This window comes from Hemitrygon akajei, chromosome 9 (genome assembly GCF_048418815.1).
Source record: "Hemitrygon akajei chromosome 9, sHemAka1.3, whole genome shotgun sequence".
Lineage (NCBI taxonomy): Eukaryota > Metazoa > Chordata > Chondrichthyes > Myliobatiformes > Dasyatidae > Hemitrygon > Hemitrygon akajei.
This window is the reverse complement of record NC_133132.1, coordinates 30037364-30047134: the sequence shown is the minus strand read 5'-3', so window position 1 is coordinate 30047134 and position 9771 is coordinate 30037364. Positions and strand designations below refer to the sequence as shown.

Below are 9771 nucleotides of genomic sequence, written 5' to 3'. Positions count from 1 at the left end.
TAGTTGCCCTGCCCATTTCCTGACATCAAGATCCAATTCATTCGAGAGTAGAGATCTGCATGAATATATATTTCAGTGACTTTGCAGTCTTCCACATTTCTTAAGGAGCAGCTTCGAAAGCCCTGAACAGGACTTGTGTCCGAAAGCCTTTGACTTCTGATTCTACTTATCAGCTTCACCATGGCTGAATGGGTCCTGGTTCTGGCCGCGTTTGTGTCCTCTTTGTTCAGTAAGTAGAATACTTAATCCTTTATACTGTCCTTTATGTCGTGTTTTTACTTAAGGGTTTTAAATAATTATTTGTTATTTTCGCCAGCTGCAAACGCAGAGATGACTTTGACTCCTCAGTCTCCGTCCGTATCGGCGACTCCGGGTAGAACCGTGAGAATCACTTGTACCATGTCAGGGAGTAGCATCGGCAGCTACGACAGGAGCTGGTACATGCAGAAACCCGGCAGCGCCCCAGTTTTTGTGTTGTATGGAAGCTCCACGAGAGGATCGGGAATTCCAGATCGATTCACCGGTTCCACAGACACATCGAACAACCAAATGCATTTAACCATCACCAACGTGCAATGGGAGGACGCCGCCGATTATTACTGTGGTGTCGAGGACCATAACGCGGACATGTTCACCTTTGGGAGAGGAACCAAACTGAATTTCAACAGTAAGTAAATATTTAGTGGGGTCTAATCACCTTTTGATTTTTTTCGTGTTTTTTTTTCGTTTGAACCTTGAATAATATTATCAATCCTGATGCTTCGATCTGATTTACAGGACGCTTCTCATTGTAACTTTACAATACCGCAGGCAGAAAACTAGCACATATGCATCCTGTTTGCTTGGTAGGGTTACTTAATTTAGCTGAAATGTATCTTCAAAAGAAATTGAGTTCATTGCCATAACATTTTAAAAATAGCTTTGTGAATAAATGTTTCGTGCTATTAGCGAGTGTACCTTAAAAGTTTCCCAGGGAACAGATGTAATAAAATATATTCACAACAGTGAGGTTTTGCATTAGACAACCGAGGTGAAGTCGTGTTTAGAGCCCGCAAGTACTTGTATAAATTATCTGAATGCCAATCGTCCGGAATATTTTTGTTAATTTTTTAAAAATTATGGCTGCTAATATTACTTTATTTTGTGTGTATTATGTTGTGCACCTTGGTCTCCTAAAACGTTGTTACGTTTGACCGTATCCATGTATACAGTTGACTGACAATAAACTTTATTCTGAACCTGAAGCTTAATGGGGACAAGAGTCGAGCTGTGAATCTTACCGAATTGCAATAGGGAACTTCTATCTCCTTCAGACGGTAAAACATAGGATCAGAATTAGGGAATTCGATCCCACGAGTCTGCTCCATCATTTGATCATCACTGGTATATTTTCTCTCAAGTTCATTCTCCTGACTTCTCCCCATAACCTTTGATGCCGTTGCTAATCAAGAGACTATAAAACTCCGTTTTAAATCTACCCAAAGACTTAGTCTCAACAGCCTCCTCTGGGAATAAATTCCACAGATTAACCACTTTACGGATAAATCAAATTCACCTCATCTCTGTTCTAAAGGGCTGTCCTTATATTCGAAGGATTTTCTTTCAGGACTAGCCTCTCGCACTATAGGGAGCATCCTCCCACTTCCAGTCAATCTAGCTCTTTCAGTATTCGGCAGGTTAAAATCAGACATCATCCTCCACCCCCCCCCCCCCCCCACTACTATTGTTCTGAAATCCAGCGTGTACAGGCCCAGGGCCATCAAATGCTCCTAATACTTTAACTCTTTCATTGTCGGGATCTTTCCTGTAAACTTCCTCTGGTCCCTCTCCAATGCCAGCACATTCTTTCTTAGATATGTGGCCCAAAACTGCTCACAATACTCTAAATCTGCTCTGGCTATGTCTCGAAATGAATCGTAACTTAAAATTTGCTTGCAAGTTTAACATTTGGGAATCCTGCAGGATGACTTCCAAGTCTCCTTGCACCTCCGTCTTCTTAATTCGGTCCCCGTTTAGGAGAAGTCTGTACCTTTATTCCTACTACCCTTCTCCACGACCATACAATTTCCTACACTGCACTCCATCTGTCACTTCTTTGCCCATTCACCTGATCCGTCAAGATCATTCTGCGGACTCCTACTGCCTCAACACTGTCTACTCCTCCACCTGTCTTTGCATCATCCGCAAACGTGACCACAAATCCATAAATCCCGTCGTTCAGATCATTAAATTCTAGCATGAAACGTAGCAGACTCAACACCCATCCTTGCAGAACACCACTAATCACCGGTGGCCAACCAGAAAAGATTATCCTCACGCTTTTCTCCTGCCAGTCAGCCAATGTTCCATCTATGCCTGTGATAGTTTATGCTCTTATCGTGTTAAGCAGCCTGATGTGTGACATTTTATCAATGGTTTCAGTGTAAATGTCTCAGCTTTGATAACAAATTATCATTCGGCCCCACCTGTTTTGTTTACACTTCAAACTCTCTAGGCCCACAGGCCACTGATTATCTAACTTTGGATACCTGATCATTACCGTACTAAGTGATTTCTCCTTGAATAGTATCTCTCAGGTCTGAAACGCTGTAAATTTGCTCTTTAGCTTTTCTGACTTGTCGTCGCGTTTTCCTCCGAGATACTACGGTAAAACGATTTCTTTGTAAATTCTGTTCTGTAGTCTTGATATCTTATTGTGTGAATGGGTTCAACTTTTCAAATTAATGAAAATAAATGGTTATTAAAACCTTGAACCAGATATCGACATCTTCTGGATTTCATAGACCTCTGAGAGATTTTATCGGGTTTTCCTTCAGTGTGTATCACCCCGGTCCAAACAATCTTTCGGAATTAATTGTGGGACTAAAAACTAAAAAATCCAAGTAGAAAACTTTAACGTATTATCTATTCCCATTAAATTTTCCATGATTATAAGCCATTCATAATCACTCCTTTACTGCGGCGAATCGCGGCATCTCCGAGGAGAGACAAAGCACAGTATGTCAATCAAATCCACTGCCTCATCTCTTGCTTTTTGCGTGAATATCTGCGACGACATTTCGGAGTATTGCCACGCGCCTTTGCCATATCTCTTTCGGGGTTTGTTATTGGTTCTGTGATTCATGTCTTTATGATTTAACACCATGGAACATGCCAATAATCTGTCATGAAAATTAAGTATAGCATAGCTACATCAGATTGGATCGAGGTATCATGGGATTATATAAGAGTATCTTATGTATATTGGAGTGTATTTCATGAATAAAGGGGTTCTGTCAGCGATTGTTCAGAAGCCTCTCCAGTCGGATTTTCTTTTGCCATTCCATCGAAATTTGTTATTTTATTGCTTTGAATTTTGCTGTTATGAAATCTCTCTCTTCCTTTACTTTGTAGATATTTCTAATGTTCATGATGTATATTGGCTTTGTTGCGTTTGTTGAAGATCAAAATGCACTAATGAAACACAGTTGTGATCGGGTTCTCATGCGTTCTGACTTTTATGGCTTGTAAAATCGTTGAAAAAAAGGCAAAGTTTGATTCCAATTTACATCAATTAATAATTCATTTCCCTGCACTTCTTTCTATTTACAGGTCCGCGAAAATCCGCCGTATCCGTCCTCCGACCGTCTGCGGAAGAAATTCGGGGGACAGGGGCACCGCCACCCTAGTGTGTTTAGTGAGCGGGTTTAATCCGGCCGCTGTGAATATCGAGTGGACTGTGGACGGCAGTACGAGAAGGAATGGCGTTCAAACCAGCCGGATCCAGCAGGGACGCGGACAACACGTTCAGTGCGAGCAGTTACCTGACTCTGCCAACCTCAGACTGGAACTCACACGAGCTTTACACCTGCGTGGTTAAACACGAGACTCAAGCAACCCCATTTCAAAACAAACATCGCGCGATCCAGCTGTATGTAATACAATATGTTTAGACACTGTTTCTTTAAAATAAAACAAATGAATTTCATGTACAGAATGTTTAATTTTCGATTGTCGCTGACACATTTTTTCAACCGGGGGAAAACAGGCATTGCTTCCTGCTGGACGTTCTTAAACAGCATTCGTTCTGAAATTGATATCGTCCATGTAATTTTATCCCGAAGTAATTAAAATCTACCCGATCTACTGTGGTGTTTTTGCCTTGATCAATATGTCCGACAAGAGCATCATTTTTCAAATGTTTGCGTAGATAGTGAAGGTGATCAAACTTTGTCAATCCATGAAATAAAATCGACAAAATAGACGTTGTTCTAATTTTTGGGTATATTTTCTTCCTGAAGAAATCATATTCACTATGGCTACATCAGGACAAGTGGTGTAATTACTTGTCAGCGAAATTTACATACATAGTAAAAGAAATCCTGATACTGCCTTTATTTGAACATCGTGGGTATATTCGATTTCCAATTTTAGCATTGTATTATTCATGGAAATGGATTTTCTACAGCTGGTCATCTCAGGCAGACAAGGGCTTGTGTACCCTGTGTCAGCAGCGGCGCAGAGCAGAGTAGCACTTATTAAAGTGCATACTAATAACATATTTGCTCAAGTATCCTTCAAAACTTCAGGTTTCCTTCCAGGTGATTTCGGCTTACGATACCTAACAAACATTGCAAATGGTAGTCCAAAGCATTTGTAGTAAATACAGTCTGACGGTGGTTGATTATCTGAAGCTATATCGGGCTTCAAAACAGTGAAGCGCCGAGGATAGCGCACCGACATTTGTACATTAGTTTGTAGAATATATATAATGATAGCTTTCTGTGTGTAATGTAGAACACCGTGGCCATAGTATAGAGTTCGAGAGAACGGTATCGTAAAATAAGATAAGTATGTTCAATAATTAAAGAAAAGATCATTTTCAGGCGAATGAGAATACGAATTGTACTCACGTCTTTCTAATTGGTTATACAAGTTGTTTTATCTCGATAAGAAAAGAATAGCAAGAGCAAGTTTGCAGCTCATCATTGAAATTCATACATGGGTTATTGAAACTGGGACATTAATATCACGTGGTCTTCATCAGGCACTCTGGACTGAGGCCGTTGGACATGCCTTCTCTGAATATGGAAGGCCTAAGGACTTCCCTGTAACTTTACAGCTGCACAGACCAACCATTGCTCTGAGCGGGACATTTTTACATGGGTTGTAAACTGCGCAGTACTTTAAAATCACATTATATAAAAGTAAATTCCAGTTTCGCACAAGAAAGTCTGTGTCCGCGGGGGCATTCCAGTTGCTACGCGGCAGATGCACGGTTGTACTTGGTGTGGCAGAGCATTCAGTGTTGTGATAGGACGATAAAATGACCAGAACTGCACTGGGATATTTTGGCAAAGGGCGTGGCTCACTTCAAACTATTAAAGTTTGGAAGCATTCATTCAACATTTCTGATTCTTTTCTGGCATTCAGACACGTTTAAAATCAGTAAAATGGGAGATTTTGTCAAAGGCCATAGCTCACTCACATTTTCTGACATTGAGATACGTTTAAAATCTTAAAATACATTTAACGATTATTAAATCAAATAGCAATTAAATACCTAAACGATTTGTTACGAAAATACACACGAATGGATAAAATGTAATGCATCCGCCGCTTCCTTCTTTTCGAACATCTTCACAATCCGCATTGAAGCAAATTACCTCTGGAATTTCTGCGTGTGGTCCGAAGGCAAAGTGAAAGAGTGCAGTAAGTTCCACTCCATTGCTGAAAACTTGGAGAGTCGGGAAGTGGAAGTGGAAGAATGTAGATGGAGATCGGACAGATGGATTGAATTCTGCCAGTAACAAAATCAAAAAATGTTGGCATTTGCATGTAAATATAACAGCCGATCCAAAAAAATGTTGTGGTTCGATGACAGGGATGTTTTTATTAACAATACATTCCAAGCTGTGGATCAGCTCACAGATTGAGCTGCCCGCATAACGGAGAGGTGGTGTATACAGAGAAATATGTGAATGATCGCGGTTAGTATTATTGAAAAGAGTACACAGAAGCGTTAACCATAGCACAGGCATTTTGGACCACGATGTTGTACCCAACTTTTAATCTAATCCAAGATCAATCTAACCATTCCCTTCCACAGAGCCCTCCATTTTTCTTTCATCCATTGGCCTAAGAGTTTCTTAAATGTCCCTGATATATATTTGCCTCTACCACTACACTGGCAAGGCATTCCACGAACATACCACTTTGTGTAAAGAATATACCTCTGACACCCTCCATATTTTCGTCCAATCACTTTAAAAGTCTGCCCTCTCGAATATACCACTGCCACCCTAGGCAAAAGGCACTGGTTATCCTTTCTATCTACTCTTCTTATCTTATGCATCCCTGTCAGGTCGTCTTTCAACCGGCTTCATTCCAAAGCGAAAAGCCCTAGCTCGCTCAGCCTATCCTGATAAGACATGTTCTCTAACCCGAGCGGCATCATGTTAAATCTCCTCTAAACCCCCTCGACAGCTTCCACGTCCTTCCTATTCTGACCAGAATCAAACACAACAATGTCAGTGTAGTCCAAACAGAATTTTATGGAAATACAGCATGAGCTGGCGGCCCTTGAACTCGATCCCTCGACTGATGCAGGCTAAATGCCTTCTAAGTAACTTATTGACGAGCGGCAATTTTTGAGAGATCTATGCGAGTGGACCACAGGATCCCTTTGTCCTCTACACTGCTAAGAATCTTCTCCTTAACCTTATATTCTCTCTTTGATTTCGCTCTTCCAAAGTCCATTATTTCACATTCTTCCGCATTGAAAACCATCTGATACATAACACCCGAGCTACGCATCCCATCAATTATCCCGTTGTAAACTACGACAATCTTATCCACAGCAGCAACAGACGTGTGTCAACTATCCCATTGCCCTGTACATAGACCATAGCTCTCCGTACCCCTCCCATCCATATTCTCTTAATATTTAAAACTTATTTTAAATATTCAACTTATACCGCATGCTCCACTTCCACTGGCAACTCGTTCCATACTCTCGCTACTCTCTGAGATGAAGTTCGTCTTCATGTTCGCCCTAAACATTTCACTTTTCACCCTCAGCCCATGACCTTTAATTCTAGTCTCATCCAACCCTGGTGTGAAAAGCCTGCTTGCATTTACACTATCTATTCTTCACATCATTTTGCATATCTCTATCCAATCTCCCCTCACTCCTATGCTCCAAGGAAGAAAGTGCTAACCTCTTCAACCTTTCCACACAAGTTACATCACAAGTTACGTCGTATACACCGCTCTAGTTTTATCAATTTCTTTCGTCACTTTCTCGAAAAAGTCAATCAGGTTCGTGAGAAATGAACTGCCCCCCAGATAGCCGTACTGTATGTAATCAGACAATGATTCTCCAAATGCTCATAAATTCTGCCCTTAACAATAACTTCCAAAGTTTGTCCACCACTGACATGCAGCTCTGGTCTATAATACCCAGGATTATCCCTGTCTCTCGGTTTCTTTTTGCACTACCGTACTTTCCCTTTTCTATTTTACAATTATGATTGATAATTTTTTAATTATATTTACTTCGATTTGTACTCCAGGGAGCGCGAAGTGCAGAGTCAAATATCACTGTGATGATTGTACGCTCTAGTATCAATTGTTTGGTGACAATAAAGTAAAGTAAGAAAATAAGTAAGTACGTAATCCCTTTCTTCAACAAAGTAATAACATTAGAGTCCCTCCAGTCTTCTGCTACTCCTCCTGTGTCCAATGAGGGCGCAAAGATTATCACCAAGAGGGAACATTCTCTGCCTTCGCTTCCCGTAGTAGCCAGGGTGTACCCCATTCGGCCTCGGGGCCTTTTGTCTTTCTTCAAAAGTTCGACAATATCCTTTTTCGTAACGTTTTATGCTGTTTTATGCTGTCCACACACAAGTCACGGTCCCTCTCAAAGGTGAATACTGATGAAACCTATTCATTAAGGAACTCCCCTACCTCCTCCGACACCAGGCACATGGTTCATCTTCTTTTACTCACTCTAGTCATCCTTCTGTTCTTCACCTAAGTGTAGAACGTCTTGGGGATTTCCTTAATCATACTCGCCAAGCTCTTCGCATTACCCCTTCTAGATCTCCTAAGTTCATTAGTCAGCTCCTTCCTGTCTGCTTCGTAACCCTCAAGAGTTCTGTCTGATATTTCCTTCAAAACTTTTTCTTGAACTTCTTCTTTCCTCTTGGTGGGATGCGTCACATCTCTTGTCAACCATGCTTCTTCTCCCTACCATCCATGTTCAACTGGGAGAACCCTACCCAGGAACCCATTAGTGTTCGCTACACAAATTCCACATTTCCTTGTTCATTTCCCTGATAAAACTAATTCCCAATTTCTACTCACAAGCTCATGTATTATAGCATCATAATTTCCTCTCCTTCAAAACAATCTGCTCTTGTCCCTCTCCAAGTGTATGGTAAATTAGGGAGTCGTGAATGTGATTAGGGAGGAGCAATCTGACACCTGGCCTGTTCCATTGGCTAGCACTAGATCCAGTAAGGCCCCTCTTCTAGTTAGCCTGTCCACATATTCAGGAATCCTTCATGAACAGACCTAACAAACTCTGCCCTGTCTAAATCTTTTGCATGTAAGCTAATGGAATCATTATTAGGGAAGTGCATGTTTTAGCAGCTTTCCAAAATCGACCTGCCGACCTACTCCTCGATGTTCCTGTTGGTGGTGTGCGCTGTACAATACTCCCATCAGATAGACTGCAACCCCTCCTATTTTGAATTCCACCCACGGAGACTCAATAAACGATCGCTCCACGACTTCCTCACTTTCTGTATCTGCGATACTATCCCTGATTGGCAATACCACTCCTTCATCTCTATTACCTCCCTCCCTGACCCTTTTCGAGATATCTGAACGTGGGAACATTCAGCAGCTTTTCCTGCCTTTGTGACAACCATATTTTGGTTTATATTTTGGATCGGGAACAAAATCGTTTCCTACAAGAATAAAAAGACAAATACATGTTATCATCGAATTATACCTCATACCCTTCCAATGCAAATAATTTTCCACACTTCACTGGGAATCAGTTCGGAATTTTCTTCCCTCCCAACGTTCGCTTATGGTGACAAGAACTTCCAATCTGACACATAACTGTCCATGAAAAGTCACAGAGAAAAGAATAAAGAATAAATGATAAAAGGAGAAAGTCTTTCTTAACGAATAGCCAAAATACAGAGGCGTCCAATCACCATGCCAATGGAACTGCAATGAAAGTTGATCAGATGACAGAGTGCACAGATGAGAGGTGGAATTAGTAGATGTTTTCAGAAGCTTACAGTCTGTAAATCATAGAACTCAACGACATGAGCAACTGCTTTGAGCGTCCTTTGGACTCGGACCCCAGGTTCCCTCTGATCCTCCACACTGCCAAGAATCTTACCATTAATATTATATTCTGTCATCACATTTGACCTACCAAACTGAACCACTTCCCACCTATCTGGATTGAACTCCATCTGTCACTTCTCAGCCCAGTTTTGCATCCTATCAATGTCCCGGTGTAACCTCTGACAATTCTCCACACTATCCACAACACCTCCAACTTCTGTGTCATCAGCAAACTTCCTAACTCATCCCTGCGTTTCCTCATCCAGGTCATTTATAAAAATCACGAAGAGTAAGGGTCCCAGAATAGATCCTTGAGGCACCCCACTGGTAACCGACATCCATGCAGAATATTACCCGTCTACAACCATTCTTTGCCTTCTGTGGGCAAGCCAGTCCTGGATCCACAAAGTGATGTCCCTTCGA

General features: G+C 41.3%; 1 pseudogene; it reads left to right on the top strand.

Moving 5' to 3' along the window:
- The first annotated feature begins 322 nt into the window (after positions 1-322).
- On the top strand, positions 323-3918 carry LOC140732744 (immunoglobulin lambda-1 light chain-like; annotated as a pseudogene).
- Positions 3919-9771: the final 5853 nt, after the last annotated feature.